Source organism: Nelumbo lutea, chromosome 2 (genome assembly GCF_056320005.1).
Source record: "Nelumbo lutea isolate HS-2025 chromosome 2, American lotus-T2T, whole genome shotgun sequence".
NCBI lineage: Eukaryota > Viridiplantae > Streptophyta > Magnoliopsida > Proteales > Nelumbonaceae > Nelumbo > Nelumbo lutea.
In genome coordinates this window covers 32013870-32031082 of record NC_142685.1, presented here as the reverse complement: position 1 = coordinate 32031082, position 17213 = coordinate 32013870, and the positions used below count along the sequence as shown (strand labels likewise).

The following is a 17213-nucleotide window of genomic DNA, read 5'->3' as shown; positions in this document are numbered from 1 at the left end:
GTCTAAGTCCAATATAAATGGATTATATTTGAATCTTATTGGATCAATATTCTATTCATTTGAAGACCTATATGATCACCCATCATCAATTTGTTGGTGGTATATAATATTGTTCTATGATGGGAGTAAAGCTTAGATGATTAAGAAGTTAAGGTTGGTAGTAGAGTTATTTGAGCAAATCTAAATCTTAAAATAATCCTTGATAAAGTTGCTTAGAATAGATTAACTTCGGTAACAATGAGCTACTTAGGTTTTCCTCTAAGTGCTAACCCCAAGGAAATTTGATTCTAGAATTCAATCCTAAAAAGATTCGCTATGAAGCTCATGACTTGGAAGAAGAGTTATATCTTTTTGGGTGGTTGATAGTATTCCACTTTGCCTAACCTCCTTGCATACTATTGTCAATGGCTAAAATCCCACAAATAACAGCTAAGAAGATTGAAAAAGTAATGAAAATTCTTTGTGGAAATTGTATGAGGGTAAAAAAACCATTTGGTAAAGTGGAAAGTGGTGTGTAGAAAAAAAATCAAGGAGGGTTAAGAATATGGAATGTGGGGAGGAAAAGCATTGCTTTATCTATTATGGAAATGGTTGCAAAGATTTCCTATTGAAAAAAAAATTGTGGCATAAAGTTGCAATATGTGAGGACAATGGTTGGAATCGTGGCTTATCTTCTAGTGCTACCTTGGCCTCTCCTTAGAAGACAATCCATGATAATCTTCCTATAAGGAAGGAAACACTACTTTAAACAGTTTCAGTCTTACATTTCATTTGTTGAACAAATAGGTCTTTGACAAGATTGTTGTTGCATGTGGAGTACTTGTAGTATTGAGCACAAACAATCTTCATGCAGCAAGGTTAAAGGTGGTGCGAGTGAAGGATAAAAACTATTACATGTTTGATGGAGTTTCTTATGGAAAGGATGTGGATTAAGACCTGGGTTGCATAAGAAGTTGAAGCATGGTGCTTAGGGCAAAAGCTTAAAGATGATGAAGTGATAGAATGAGCACCATGTGGAGATGATTTGTTAGAAAGAGAAAAAGTCGTGATTGAGAAGGAAAATGTGTTACTTGAACAGAGATTCCTAATGTGGATTCTAATTTAAAATTTAATGCAAAGCTGTTAAAGAAGGCCCTGGCGACCACAAAGATTTTCACATCCTATTTCAAAGCCATGAGGTAAATTGGATGGTCAAGAAGTGGATATCTTAAAAAAGATGTTGAGCATTCTTGAAGGAGATGGGGATAATTCATGTGACAACTTAAGGGCTCATGTGAGCATTAACAAAAAAAGGTGCTTAGGGATGACTGTTTCCCCCATTGACTCCAAGTTTGGGGCATAAGATGGTAGGGACAAGTGTTGTAACACCATGGGTGATGGCAGTGTTTTTAAAAGCACAAAGCAAAAAATGGCATAGTGGCCATTTTGTGCCCAAGGCGAGGTGCACACCTTTTTGGAGTAAAGCACAAAAAATAGTAAAAAAAACTACAAATTAAAAAATATCAAAAAATTAAAAAAATAAAAATATATTAAACACAAAGTAGAAATCACTAATTGCAAATTTAGTCAAGTTTCTTGTGAAAGGAAAGAGAGGGAAGATGAAGATTTTAGCAGTAGAGAAGAAAGGAGAAGAAGAAAAGAGTAGGAAGTCAACTAGGATTGTAAAATTAACCTTAGATGCCTACCTCTCATTATATTTATACTTAACTTAAAGCATGAGATATTACAAGGATGCCCTTAGTAGGGCGGCTACTAATATAGCTGAACAGTCACAACTTAAAAAAACATAAACTAATGGGCCTAAAGCCCAACACCTTCCTAACTAAATAAAAACAACTCGGACCAACTCAACACTCCCCCTCAAGTTGGGAGTAAATGTCACACATTCCCAACTTGCGTAGATCATGCTCCAACTTGTTCTTTGCAACACCTTTTGTGAGAACATCAACGAGCTACAAATTAGAAGCAATGTATGGAAGACAAACATCTCTAGAAGTTACTGTCTATCTACTTCAATGTGCTTAGTTCGGTCATGCTGGACTAGGTTATGGGCAATGTTAATTGCTGCCTGGTTATCACAGTATAGCATCATAGGTTCTTCTACCTGTACACCAATTTCTTCTAACAGGGAATGGATCCAGAGAAGTTCTGAAATTCCATGTGCCATGGCCCTGTATTCGGCTTTAGCACTTGATCTTGCTACCACCGTTTGTTTCTTACTCTTCCATGAGACAAGGTTACCCCCAACAAGGGTGCACACTCCTAAAGTTGATCTCCTGTCATCAAGGCATCCTGCCCAATCTACATCTGTATAAGCATCTACTTTCAATTGTCCATGATCAATAAATAATATGCCTCTACATGGATGTCCTTTCAGATAAGCAAGAATCTTGTCAACTGCCTCCCAACGCTAGACTCGTGGAGCATGCATGTATTGACTTACTACACTTACTGCATAGAAAATGTCTGGTCTTGTCATACACAAGTATAGCAGCCGACCCACAAGTCTCTAATATCTCCCAATGTCCTTTATTGGTTCACTTACTGATGCATTGATTTTATGGTTCCGATCAATAGGGGTGTCGATTGCCTTTGTTCCAAGCTTCTCTGTCTCTTGAAGAAGATCCAAGACATACTTCCTTTGAGAGATAAAAATTTCATGTTTGATCTTGCAACTTCAATGCCTAAAAAGTATCTAAGTTCTCCAAGATCCTGAATTTCAAATTCTTTATATAAGTTCCTTTTCAGACCATCAATCTCACTCATATCATTCCCGTTGACAATAATATCATCCACATAAACAATTAGGAATGACACCAAAGATCCCCTTCGCTTCACAAACAATGTGTGGTCAAACTGAGTCTAAGTGTAGCCAAAAGCAACCAATGTCTTTCAAAATCTATCAAACCATGCTCTAGGAGATTGTTTCAAGCCATAAAGTGACTTCTTAAGATTGCATACCTTTCCCTTTTAAGTATCATTGTAAAAGCAAGTAAGAAGATCCATATACACTTCTTCTTGCAGATCCCCATTTAGGAAAGCATTCTTTACATCAAGTTGAAACAAGGGCCAAGAATATGAGGCAACAAGAGAAAGAAGTATCCGGACAGAGGTCACCTTTACAACTGGTGCAAAGATCTCTAAGTAATCAATGCCATAGGTCTGTGTGTACCCTTTTGCAACAAGTCTTTCCTTATACCTTTCTATACTTCAATTTTTCTTATATTTTACTGTATAAACCCATATGCAACCAACTGTCTCCTTGCCTTCTGGTAGATCCACAATGTCCCATGTTTGATTCTTAATCAAAGCTGCCATCTCTTCCTGTATAGTTGTCTTCTACTCAAGTTTGGAGAGAGCCTCACTAACACCCTTGGGTATAGACACTGAATCAAGAGAGGAAAGAAAAGCACGGTAGGAAGGAGAAAGTTCATTGTAGGATAAGTACTATGAAATACAATGTGCAGTACACTTTCTCTTCCCTTTTTTGAGAGCAATAGGAAGATCAAGGTTATATATAACAGTGTTAGTAGAATCAATGGGAACTAAAACAGTAGCGGGACCAAAAGGAATAGTTGAATCTATGTCAGCCGAATCTGGAGTCTCCAGTCGAGGTGGCAAGGTAAGTGACACAGGGTGGTGGTCAAGCACAGAAGTAGACACAGGGACTGGAATTGGGAGAGGAATCGATTGCTGACTCACTTCCCCAAAACACTCCCCCTGAAAATGATTCTTTAAGAAGAAGTATGTGGATTCAAAAAATGTGACATCCATGGTGACATATCGGCTCCCAGAGACTAGATCATAGCAGTAGTACCCTTTTTGATTCTCAGCATATCCAAGGAGGACACACTTCTTTGCCTTGGGATCAAGCTTCGATTGGTGAGGACCAAGGAGATGTGCAAAGAATACACACCCAAACACCTTGAGAGGAATATGAAACATCTCCCCCTGAGGAAAAAAGAGACTGAATGGGGAGTTGAATCCAAGTATATGAGAGGGCACCCTGTTAATCAGATATACTGCTATGAGAATTGCATCACCCCAAAACCGAACTAGAATTGTAAAAGTGATCATCATGCTTCTTGCAATCTCAACAATGTGTCTATTCTTCCTTTCTGCAACACCATTATGGTGTGGACTGTAGGGGCAACTGCTATGATGGACAACACCATATTCTAATAGATATGAGGTAAGGTGTCTTTCAAAATATTCCTTAGAATTGTCGGATATGAACACCTTTATTCTTGTTCCAAACTGCGTTAGTACCATCTGATGAAATTACCTCACCAAGGATGGTACTTCATCGCAGGATCTCACCAGGTAAATCCAAGAGTATCGTGAGAAATCATCCACAAATAAGAGAAAATATCGATAGCCTCCCATAGAAGAAACATGGTAAGGACCCCACACATCCGAATGAATAACATCAAAAGAAGAAAAACATCTTTTATTACTAGGTTTAAATGAATGTCTACAATGCTTTCCAAGTTGACAACCTTCACACTCCAGACTTGACAAACTAACAGACTCAAAAAGTTTTGGAAACAAAAAAACTCAAAGAAGAAAAACGTAAATGGCCCAAACAGTTATGCCAAAGCATAATTTGACCCACAGATCCTGACTCACTATCCCTACTGACATGATGACTCTGATGAGGAGGAAGTACATCCAGGAGGTGAATTCCATTCACTTCACGACCACTCCTAATCGTCCTCCTTGAATCCAGATCCAACAAAATTCAATGACCAAGAGAAAATGTTATTGAGCAGTTCAGGTTCAGGTTCTTAGTCAAACTACTAACAGATAACAAATCAGTGCTCAATCTGGGAACATGAAAACAGAGGGTAGAGAAATAGAACCATAATCTTGACAGATCCCTTCCCAGTAATAGAAACATGGGATCCATCAGCTGTGGAGACCTTATCTCTGCCAGAACAGAGCTGGTAAGTTGAAAAAATAGTAGAGCTCTGGGTCATGTGCTCTGAGGCTCCAGAATCTATAATCCAAGGAGGTCCCTCCTTACTTGAAGCAGAAACATAATTTGCAGTGATGTGTGAACTACCTGTGTGAGCAAAGGAAGTAGAGTGGACTACACCAGTGCCACTTGTACCTTGTTGTCCGCTTACGGCTGAACTAGAACTGGTTGTATCCCGCTGGTTCAGAAGTAGCCCATACCTCTCAAGTTCGGCCCTTACTACAACAGCTACAACAGACTCCAGAGCAGTTGTAGTAGAAGGGGTCGGAATGTCACCAGTAATAGCCATGTGTGCATTTCCCTTCTTATTTTTCAATCTAATCAGCACAACATGTGGGTGAAGCTTCCAGCAAGTATCTCTTGTGTGTTTAGGCTTCTTACAGTAGCCACAGATCAAATCTCTTTTATTTTCCTTGATTTCACTACCACCCCGATCTCCACTTTGTTTAGGTTTCATAACACTTACCATGGCAGACTGATCAGAAATAAGGTTTTTCATCATCACATCTCTCCTGCACTCCTCCCCTGATACAAACGCATATGCCTGGGAGAGAGTAACATTGTCCCTAGAAAGAAGGTGTTGTCGTGCAATATCATACTCAGGATTAAAGCCAACAAGGAATTCAAACACCCTATACTTCTCTAAATGTTTCTGATAGGTAGTTGTATCCTTAGTGGTTTACCAAGCAAATGTCTCTAAATGGTCAATCTCCTGCCACAGGGTTTTAAGGGCTGAAAAATAGGCTGCAACAGGTCTATCTCCCTACCTTGTAGAAATAATCTGATTTCTCAACTGATAACCCCTAGCAACATTCTTCCTCTATGAATAGGTTTCTACAACCCCATCCCATATTTCCTTAGTTATATTTGCCAAAAAAAAAATTTACTTATATGGGGCAACATGGAATTACACAACCAAGTCATCACCATATAATTCTCCTGTACCCACCAAGAGTTGCTAGTTTCGGGTTTCACCTCTTCGCCAGTGATATACCTTAATTTCCCACGAGCACCAATGGCCATCTTTGCAGGTTGTGACCATTCTAAGTAATTTGCACCATCCAACCTAATTGTAGTAATGGTCCCAGCCCCGAAAGGGCCTCCAGCACCTCCTTCCACTAGTCCTGTTTCACTCCCGAGCTTATTTTCAACTTCGTGGCCCTCTTTGCTTCTCAAAAAATGTAAAGAAAATAACTGAAATTTGCAACAAGATCAAACAAAACACTTTTTGGAACCAACAACACCTTTTTGGTGTCCTAGACTTTCTTCCCACAAAAGATTCCTTTTCTGTGGAACGGAGGAAGACAGAGAAGAGCCAACCACTCTCTCTAGAAGCCTCCAAATCAGGCAAGACTTGAATTGCCCCTTACAAAAAACTCCAAGGAACCCTAAAAAATTAGGACGCCATTTCCTAGGTCAAAATTGAAGAGTCCAACAGAAATAGAACTCTTCCCCTTTCTCCAGTTTTTCTTGATTTTGATGAGAAACCCTAGACCAACTACAGGGCACACAGATCCACCAAAAAATCCAAAAACTAGGCTTACCTGAGAGTTTCGATCAGCCTCTTAAATCATCATGCAGTCGGCCGATTTAGGGTTGCAGGAGAGAACAACTTCAAGGAACCTTTGGCCCGCTCTGATACCAAGTAGAAATCACTAATTGCATATTTAGTCGAGTTTCTTGTGAAAGGAAAGAGGGGGGAAGATGAATATTTCAGTAGTAGAGAAGAAAGGAGAAGAAGAAAAGAGTAGGAAGTCAACCAGGATTGTAAAATTAACCCTAGCTGAACAGTCACAACTTAAAAAAACATAAACTAATGGGCCTAAAGCCCAACAACTTCCTAACTAAATAAAAACAACTCGGACCAACTCAACACATAATATTAATAAAATATATAACTTAAGTTTTAAAATAAATGTTATAAAAAACCTATTATCTAAAATTAAAATACATAAACATAACATGTAAAGCATATTCAAATGAAAATTTAAAAATAAAATCAAACATATAAAACATTTTCAAGCATGTAAAACCGACAATCTCTTTTTTTCCTCAATTGCATTACTTCAATTAGCTAATGTGATGTAAAACATATTACATTCCTGATTCTACGAGCCACCTTTGTGCCACGCCCCTCGAGGCAAGCACAAACAAGTCTAGAGAACCCCCTATTTGCTAATGTTGTTCATTTATTCATCTTAAAAAAATATTTTCTTAAAAGGCAAATAAAATTGTAAAATCATTGTTTTTTAAGTAAAAATTAAGAATTTAAGACCCTAACATGGATTCGTTTGGGCTTGCCTCGAGGGGTGTGGTCAGAGGTCCGGGGGTAGAGCCCCTGACCCATCCACTAGGTTCAAAAAATGCAAAAAAGCGTAAAATTTTCAAAAGGGGAATGCCTAGGCTAAGGTGGCAAGGCGCATTAGGCACACCAAGCGTGTGCCTTTTGAAGGTGCTATGTGTAGGACCTGGGCGAGGTACCTACCCTAAAATGCACCTTGCCTATGCGCCTAGGCATGCCTTTTAAGTCATTGGGTGATATGCATTGTTAATTGTGATGGTGGATCTTGTAGGGGTTCAAGTGAAGAGTTTTAGACAGCAAGATCAAACAATGAAGGGATAGTGGTTTTTGAAAGAGCTTTTAATGAAAGAAATGATGGGGATTCAATTATTGCAGTTGGAGGTGAAATTTCAAGGAGAGGAGTTATAACTCAAGAAGGTGTGGAGGTATGAAGTGAAATGTGTAGTGAGAACAACAAGGAACAAATAAGCAGGGGGCTCACGTTGAATCTGAAAGTAGGAGGGATAGTCAATGTGGAGAATGTTGAAGAGATGAGTGAGAAAGATACAGAATTAGGTGAACTCTAGTGGTCAATGGTGCAGAATGATGATTGGAATGTTTCAATTTATGAAAGAAAGAAAAACTACAGCAATAAACCATTAATTGAGGATGGAGACGAGGAGGATTTATCTGAGAGTTGGGAAGATGGTACAAAAGATGTGATTTTAGATGAAACTCATGAAGTAGAAAGAGTGTTTGATATTGAAGAAGTTGTGAAGGCAGATGTGGAGGTGTATAAAAACAATAGGATTGTTTTACCTGGGAGGAAGAGTTTGTGGTGGAGGCATTTAAAGAATTGGAAGAAAAGAGTCAAGAGAAAAAAGAAAGTAAGGAAAATGGTTATTTTCAAAGAACAAACAGAAATTGTTCCAAATTGGAGATCATCTAGAGTTACAAGAGTTAATAGTAGACAAGATCAAGAGGTGGGAGCAGTTTAAAGCTTTGAGAAGAATGCAATCTGAGTTAGAAAGGATTAATGCTGGTCATAAGGATCCTTTGGATCTCAAGAAGTTTCCTAATGTAAAATGCAAAAATTAAAATTTCAAAAGTATTTGCTAGATTGAAACGTGTCTTCGGGGTTGGCCTAATAAAAGGGTCAAGAAAACAAAGAGAGCATATAAATGAAGCAAAGAGCTTCCCAAGAAATCATCACTGGGTGTTGCCAAGTAATTGGGTAGAAGATTCTCCCAGTTTTGATGTGAAGGTTAGTCTTCTCTAGGTGTTCGGCCTATGTTGTTTTTCTGTTGGAGTTTAGGGATTTATTGTAAAGGTGTGGCAAGAAGTTGTGTTTTCTATTTTTGTTTTCAGGCTCAAGGGGAGATTTCTGTGTGTCATTTTTTTGGTTAGTTTGGTTGGATGAGTCTTATGGCTGGGTATGAAGTTTTGTTTCTTTTTCTCCTCTTAGGAAATTTTTGGTCACCTTTCATGTATTGTTCTTTTTTCTTTTAAATACTTTTAGTTTTACCTTCGGCAAAATGTTTTCCTATTTTTCTAGTTTATTTATATCAACAATGATGTTTGTTCTACTAATAATATTTATTTCTAAGAGGCTTTGTGGGTAGGGGAATTTTCTTCTAAAATTGTTTCCCTTCTTTGCTCACTCTATCTTCTTCTAAGAGGGAGTAGGTCTCAGAATTTGTTGTACCTTCCTTTTCATGCAGTGGTTTTAAGTGGACTTTGGGCTTCAAAAAAAGGTCTTGCCAGTGTTTTATCTCCTTTTCATGCAATGGTTTTAATCTTGTGCATCATATAATGCAATTGAAATACGAAAAATCTCTTTATACAAAAAGGGTAAGAATATTGTTACTGAAATCACGTGTGATTCAATCTATAGAAAACACATTATTCATTCGGAATCCCAAACAAATTAAGGCCAAAAAACTTAACATTAGAATAAACAATATCAGAGATACTCCAAAAGTAAAGAGAAGCAACTTTGTAACCAATCAGTAACATAAAATAAAATCAACTATACATTACATCCAAAGTTTACCACAAATACTTTGAATGTTACTAAAAATAAAAATTTTACTTCAAATATCTACTAATTTTCAATATTGTCTTTTTCTTTCATCTTTCTTCTACTTTTTTATCCCACTTTCTTCTATGACAGTGCCTATATGGTCCTATTGATTGTATTGAAAATTTGTAAACTTCACCATATATCTCACCGCCAAAACATGATAATGATGCACTATATCAGGTCCAAAAGAAAGAAAAAATAAAAAAACAAATTAGACAATAAGGATCAACTATTAGTAAGTATTTAGAATTAAATGATCTCCGTGATTGTGTTGTTAATCAATCAGGATAGGTGCAATTAATTTCCTTCCTATGTTAAGACAATTTCTAGTAGCTTCCTTATAACAATTAGTTATGATTATTTATTTCTGCCAGAAAAAAGTTATGATTATTTGTTAGATAGTCTGCATGGTTGTGCTTGAAATTCATTAGAATCAATAGGCTTTCTAATCTAATATTATAAATCATTTTTTAGTGGTTTCTTTACATAATAACTTTTTTTTTACTTTTCTTTAGATTATATTAAGTTGCCCTTAGAATATTTCCGACTACCATTTTAGAATTGAATTCATGAATTGTAAAAGGGCTGAGTTAGTGGGTTCACAAAAATGAACATGTTCTGTGAAAGAAAAAGAGAAAACCAAGAAAGAGGAGTAAATTGTTATGTTGCTTTTTGTTGAAATGTAGGGCTAAAATGTCCCCTTGGCTAGTAGTTGATCAATTTTTCTCATCAGGATTGGGAGCCAATAGACTAATTGGTGCTTGCTGAAGTTCCATATAATTAGCTGTATCAATTCTTCATGAAGCAAAGGTTTTTCATGGACCAAAGTTCTAAAGACTGTAGTTGAGATTGATGTAAGATGGATCTTTAATTACAACATGCTTTTAGCTTTAGCTACTACCTACTGGTCATAGGACTGCCTACATGTTCCTATACAGATACCTTTTTGTAAATGGACATAGGTGGTTGGTTACCTACCTCTCTTGCAATTTCACAAAGATAATTTTGAACAGGACCATTGGAGTAGGCATGTAGGTAGTGGTGGACAACCTAGTTGGTTGTTTTCATGCTCTCATTGTAGGTCCAATAGTTTCTTGTAGTAATCATAACACTCCATAAATTTACAATATCCCTAAGAACACAAATAGATGGAGATGTCATCATAGAACACAATTCAACCAAGTACAGAAGACGGCTGCAACCACATAATTAAAAAATGCTTTGATGACATTGTAAAGCAAGCACAGTATCATGTACTTGTCAAAAGGATCTCTAAGAACCTTCCAAGTTTTGCAGTGTTCCTTCTATGGTTGTTAATCCACTTGGAACATAGTCACCTAGTTGGGTTAATTAATGCACAAAAGCCAAGCTTGTTCAGTTGTGAATGGGGGTTATTATTATGAAAAATCACCACCTAAACCATTCAATCCTCTGGATAAGTTGCTGAATGATGAGATGATATGGACATTAATTAAAGAGCAAGACACCGCGTGCATGAGCAAGATATTAGCCTACAATCAACCATTCCAGGTCTCCTTAACTTGATCAAGAATCCAGCAATGTCAGAATGATTTGCACAGCCTTTGTACAACTACCATACGGTCCATATGTCTACCTGCTTTCTGGCCTGTAGGATTAGCTAAAACATTTACTTCGTGCAAGAGGAGACATGCTAGGTCAGTCGGGTGGCCTATCCATTTGATCTATGAGCCAGACCACAGGTCAAGGCTTCTTCTATAAATGGGCTCGTAGTTTTCATTAAGTTAGTTATAATAGTAAAGTAAGTGAAAAAGAAAACGGCAAGGAAAAAAGCAACTTAACTTTCTTCTGTCTTCCCCACTCTTATTAATCGTGGGTCTCACTCATAGAGAGCAGGCTCTAATCTGGGTAGCCTAAGTAAAGTACAACTCCTTGGGGTCTTTAACTGGTCCTGTCTTTCTTCCATTAAAGGTATCTGTCTGCATCCATCTTGAGGCGGCTGAAGATTCTCTATTCCCTCCTCCAACTTTTCCCTCAAGAAGAAAGGATCAACTGAGCCATTAACCATAAGCAGATAGACATTAATCCTACCCAATGTCATTCGTTCTCATCTTCTACTCTACTTGACGATAACTAAAACTGAACCATTTGAATAGTAACCCACATATTCTCCATCATTCAGGTTACAATTCATCTTGCACAGAACCTCTTTGCATGTAATGGACAACCCTTTTCGGTTGCACCTTTCAAACCACCAACTGCTTGTGGTGGTTAGTTCAGATAAGTAGAGCTTAAATTGTTCTAATTATATATTCTGGGGAATTAAGCTGTTCTCGATTTTCAAACTAAGCTTTTCGTCTTGCTCAGTAGTGTACAATAAAGCAAACCCTATGTAATGGGTAAAGTAAAACTAAGCGAAATTCCTCATAGTCTAGACTCTACACTGTTTTAGATAGACTACCAAAAATCCAAGTCAAGCAAATGAACGAAACCCATTGTATTGTATATTCACTACCCAAAAGGATTCAAAAACAAGCTCAGGATTCAATTCAGATAATAGTTCAACTAAGGTGAGGAATCGGTACCGCATCCAGAAGAAAGGCTAGATCTCTTTTGCAGTTGAGTGTTGAAAACCAAGTATCACCTCACAGCCCATCCACAGCCAGCCATCGAAGAAAATGTCCATCTAATTCCGGTACAAGTTGTTGCCTTCAATTTGCCACCGGCAAATCCCATTTCTTCAACTTCATCCAAAGAACATAGTAGACCTAGTTGCTTTACTGACAGACGAAGTTCGTCATCAGTGTTACGAGTTGTGATTCATGAAGTGAGGCATATCTCAGACCACCTTCGAATCTGCATCTCTGAATTAACAACCTGCCTACCAATTGAGATACCGAGAGAAAGGCAAGTGTAAGGAGAAAGCGTTTTCGATGAAAGGAAACATGAAATATAAGGCCGCTATGCTTTGACAGTATCAAGATCATAACGGATGAACGACGATATAATATGAAACAGATGCTCAAGAAAGTGCAACACGAGATCTAACCTGTTGAATAGATTATGCTTCCATGGCTGCTTGTTCATGAATTCGGAGTTGGGACCTCCTTCAGAATATCCTACCCATCTTCCCATGAGCGGAAAATACAGAAGGAAGGAGCGAGAGAGGAAAGAAAGAATGAACCAAAACGCACGGAAACTATCCATACTTACGACCATCCAAAGAAACCCAACTTCCAAAATTATCTGCTAGACCTTGCTGAACAGTCCACAATAAGTAAACGGATCCGCATCACAAAAAAGAAATTGATCAAAACAGACCGCTGTTTCTTGGAAACTACCGGCACAATAAGCCGATCGACGAAGACCCGTTTGAATTTGGAATACGAGCATCCAGATTCCGGCGATATTCCGATCGAAAACGGCTCAAATGGCCGGCGAATCATCGGTCGCATGCGCATGAAATAAAAAATGAAGAATGATCAATAAAGAATGGGAACTAAGAGAGGTTACAGAGCGAAATCGATGAACTGGTCCATACAGTTTTTCGTTAAATCCGCACAGTGAACAGGCGTACCTTCCCACGGTCACCCACTTCAATCGTCCTCTCCTGGAGCGTCATTAAAAGTCACGCTTTCAAGCCTTCATCTCAGCTAAAAAATGATTAAAAAACAAGCAAATTTACTGTTGATCAAATATATATAAAACTAATAGCAAGACGAACAAACAAAAAAAAAAAAAACTGCCTGTCGAATTGATCTCGATTTCTCTACCAGAAAAATAATAAATACATAAAAAAAGAGATCATCCTTCGTTCTTCAGCATCGGAACTCGAAGAAACTTGATAAGGATAGAATTGGAAAGAGAAGGAGAGACAGAGAGGATAAGATCAGTGGCGAGCGGAAGATAAGACTGCTGCTTGATGTGTCGTTTCCAACTATTATCTTTTCCTTTTCTTCCATTTATTTTGGCCTTACTAATTTCCCTTTTTTCTAGGCAGACGACAGATGGAGAAAGGAAACGAAGACAGAGAGGAGAGAGAAAGAGCAGCAAAAATAATTCATGTGGGACTGCATCAGCAGGCCAGGAAACGACCCGAAAGGTCAGATTCCGGCACCGGAAGCTGACAGAAAGAGAAGTGAGCACGCACCGGCGACGGCATACCCATATACAATTGCCTGTGTGTGCTCACTCTCTTCTGTCAGTCTCTCACGTCCCAGAAAAACAAACCCGGTAAGGCTTTCCCAAAATGGAAATAAATAACCACCAAAAGAGTCAGATCTGAAACCAAAGAGACACCCATTTACGGAAAGGTATCAGAAGCCATGAAACTCACGAACTCAATCAAACACTCCCTCCTTTTAAGAAGCGAGGACGATATTAGGGTTTATGTAGACGAACCCACGAAACCCTTTTGTGACTTGTGAGTTCCCTCTCCTGTCTGCTTTTCTTTATTATTATTCTTATATATTGTTTTTTTTTTTCTTTTTCTTTTCTCTCTTTCCCCCTCCCCTCTGTTTCTACTTTCTACAACTCTAGTTAGTAGTTAGAAGTTACAATTTCTCTCCATGCAATCACACACGTGTCGGTCGCACGTACCTTCAAGTACTTCAACAGCGCAGAAGGCAGAACTGCCGCACCGGTGGTGAGGAGAGAGAAAGGGTCAACACAGGTTTACAAAAGAGAGAGAGAGAGGCGGGGGTACTGGCGGAGTGGTGACTGGTGGCTGTTGAGCCTTGAGCGAGCGAGCGAGCAGGTGACGAGACGAGACGAGACGAGACGACTAATGAGGCTCAAGCTCTGTGCTTTGGTCTCTCTTCATGGTCATGGTCATGGCTTGATTCTGCGGAGCGGAGAGCCGAAAGATAAATGGAGGTGCGGAGGGCCTTCGGAGAAGGAAGCGAGTTTGTCGAGCGGCGACCGGCGACTTGCTGGCTGGGATGGTCTGGCTACGTGTTTGATATAATGGCGATTGACTTTTCATTATTTTAGAGCCCTTGATTTGACTGGTACGGAGGATTTAAGCCATTGATTGAGAGGAGAGTGGGGCCCACTGTCGGTGGTGGTGATGGCCCCCTCCTGGGTTTGTGCGAATTGGACTGCGTCACACAGGGAGACAAGATAAAGACGGGGCTCTTTTAAATTCTTGTGGTGCGTGTATTTATTACTCCTTTGTTAAATTTGCAGTGGTGGTGGTGGTGGTGGTCTGGTGGACTCGTGGACTCCTGGACTGGAGGGAGCCTGGCTGGAGGGGCCCGACTACACACCTCTCCATCTTTCTCTCTCCCTAGAGTGAGAGTGAGAGAAGAGAGGAGATGGAGAGAGAACGACTGAAGTAAATAAAATAGACTGTACGTTCCAACAAATTCATTAATTACCCTCACATTATCCCACTTTCTCCATTATCACAGCAGATTCACTTTATTTTTCTTTTTTTTTGTTTTTGTTTTTCTGATGTGAAAGAGATAGAGGTGAAGAATGTTCATGATTTGTGTTCTGGGGTGTTCATCAATAATAAAAAAATCAAATAATTGAATTGAACGGACTTGTATATTTGTATTTATAATATTATATATTATTCATTATTTATAATATAATATATTATGTGTATTTATAGTATTAATATTATATATTCATATATTTAATTTTAATACATATTATAAATATCAAAAACTAAAAATCGGAAGAATCGGACCAGTCAAAAACCAAATGGATCACCTGATTAATCAATTGGTTCTAATTCAGTTTCAATTCATGATTTTTTAAAAAACAATAATACCTGTTCAGTTTGAAAAGTAAGGCCACGGTTAACTGAACCTTTCCCTTATGCAATCTTCTAGCTCTTCTTCTCTAAGAGAGAGAAAGAGAGAGAACTTTAACCTAGGGTGTAATGGGAGAAGCTAGTAATTAAATGAACTGTTATTCTTTTGCCTCTTCTATTATTTTGACAATATTACTCTTTCAACTTTGACACAAGGTCAATTCAAGGAGACAGTACAAAAGTGTGTCAGTAAGCTTGAATTAATCAAGACTACATGAACCACTTGGTAGGTTCTCACAGTGGAATCATAGATAAGTATAACGAGTGTAACGGTACACACATTGATTTCATTAGCCTGAATAGCCTATGAGGTAGTGAAAGTGGTGAGGTTGAAATATTATAAATATTAAGGTGGCGTTTGGTTTGTTAGTAAGTTTATGGTAATATATTTATCAAAAATTAATTTTACACATAAGTTTATCATAAATTCTTTCTTTTGCTAAAGCTTACCTATCAGAGCTATTTTGTAGATGGAAAACCAAACTTCTGCTGTTTCTTTCTTCCTTTTCAATTGATGATCGATTGATATCAATAGAAAAGTTATTAATCTATAGCAAACGTCCAATTAGAAATTGACTTTAGTGCTCACATGACCGTGTTTATGCAATTCGCACAACCCCTTGTAACCTTGCATTAGAAATATCTCCCTATAAAAAAAAAACGATACAAATATGGAGATATTCTCAAGAATTCATGTTCAAATGCCCCCTAAAAATTCATAACATAAAGAAATCAAAAAAGAGATGTGCATAAACGAATCAAGTCAATTACAAATGTATTTAAACTAAAGAAAAATGATATAGGCACACCATTTTTAATTAACCAACCATACAAAACATCATAAACATTTATTATTATTATAAAAGCTATGTCGTTATTAGTAATAGCAGCAGAAACAGTAACTGTTTAGTATGTATAGCATTCTCTCTCTGCCTTTGATTTTCATTCAAGGTATGTGATAAAATTAATCAAAAATATTCAGACATTAAAGATATGAGAAAAGAATGAAAAGGGAGTAGACAAGAAAATCAAGTCAATGTGATACAACTGGAATAAGTTATTGTTGTTGTTTAGAATCAAATCTTTTCGATGTTGTTTGTTTTGTTTTTCTTACCAATGCTCTTGTATAAAAAGAATAGTGTACGCCACAGGAGTCTGAAAAGAAATCAAGTAATCTGCACAAGAACAATCAGTACTCATCTTTGTTATTCCAATGGGCTCCAACTTGCGTAAGGCGGGACACATGAGAATGTACAGGTAGGCACATAATCAGGTCTGAACCAACTTTGGAAATATCTGGTTTTGGCGTTTATTCTATCAAATTAATTTTCGCATAGCTAAAGTGATTTCGTACCCTTTTGTCCTGTCCTACACTATTCTATATATCTTGTATTGCTTTGCACCGAGCCTTTACTTAAACATGTGAACCTCATGAGAGACTGATATATAATTAATTATATATCACCTGATCAGATATGATTCGAGCATCTTATCATCCCCCTCTTGGCTCTTGCCGAAGAGAGGAGGAGAGGAGGAGGACTAATAAGTCATCTAGGCAATTGATTTGATATGGATTCCCTTGCTCTCTTGCATGTTATAATGTAAGGAACATCAATATAAGATTATTTTTTCCAATTTATTAAAAAATAATAATAAGCCCTAACTAAGTTGATCATGTATCTAAAGTTTCTTGATGCAAACCAGTGGTGTATTCGGATATTGGGTCCCGGCCCTTGTTTGGCAACCCATCCCCTTTATATATTATTTTCTTCTACACTCCCATTAACCATCAAGTGGCTTGGTTTGTTATCCTAAATCGGACCACCCCCGCTTGGTTCGGGTTCATGCCATGCTAACTGGTCCGGGCCCTCCAAAGGTGGTTGGGTTTCTCTGGACTCTTGGCAAGGGGCAAGGAAGAGGTGGACTTTGGGCCCTCTTTGGTACAAGATTCTTAGTGGTGATGCATTCAAAATCAAAGGCACTTAGAATATTAGGTTCAAGTCCAATTTGGTGTGATGGGTGTAAAGTTAATGCTTTGAAACTGGTGTCATGAGTTAGAGAGGAATTGGGT

General features: G+C 38.0%; 1 long non-coding RNA gene across 6 annotated transcripts in view; it reads right to left on the bottom strand.

The window, feature by feature from the left end:
- LOC148869666 (uncharacterized) overlaps nucleotides 1–14260 on the bottom strand; it is a 36963-nt gene extending 22703 nt beyond the window's left edge. Inside the window, exons 1-4 of one of the 6 annotated variants that reach the window (XR_016107645.1) lie at nucleotides 13921–14260; nucleotides 12663–12974; nucleotides 12371–12580; nucleotides 11907–12202 (exon numbers count right to left, since the gene is read on the bottom strand). This is a non-coding gene — a long non-coding RNA (uncharacterized LOC148869666). The other 5 variants (XR_016107644.1, XR_016107642.1, XR_016107643.1 and 2 more) reach the window with 5 other exon arrangements.
- Nucleotides 14261–17213: the final 2953 nt, after the last annotated feature.